This window comes from Penaeus monodon, chromosome 22 (assembly GCF_015228065.2).
Source record: "Penaeus monodon isolate SGIC_2016 chromosome 22, NSTDA_Pmon_1, whole genome shotgun sequence".
Taxonomy (NCBI): Eukaryota; Metazoa; Arthropoda; class Malacostraca; order Decapoda; family Penaeidae; genus Penaeus; species Penaeus monodon.
The window spans coordinates 25,031,897-25,032,132 of NC_051407.1; positions in this window are offsets into that span (position 1 = coordinate 25,031,897).

The window sequence follows — 236 nt, forward strand, 5'->3', positions numbered from 1 at the left end:
CGACAGACAGATCAAAATAACCAAGAAAATGCACAAAGCAACATGACAAGTGTCCAGGCGTAGGGGCAGACAAGGTCTAATATAAGTACTCATGTAGACCTCGGGAGCAGAGGGCGAGAGGCAGGGGCCGGGAAATGTGCCACCGGGCGAAGGGACGGCGGGAGCCTTTACATGTGGAGTCATGTAACGTGGCCTCTGGTGGCCAGGTCGCGCTCGGGCGTCAGTACCTTGAGTGC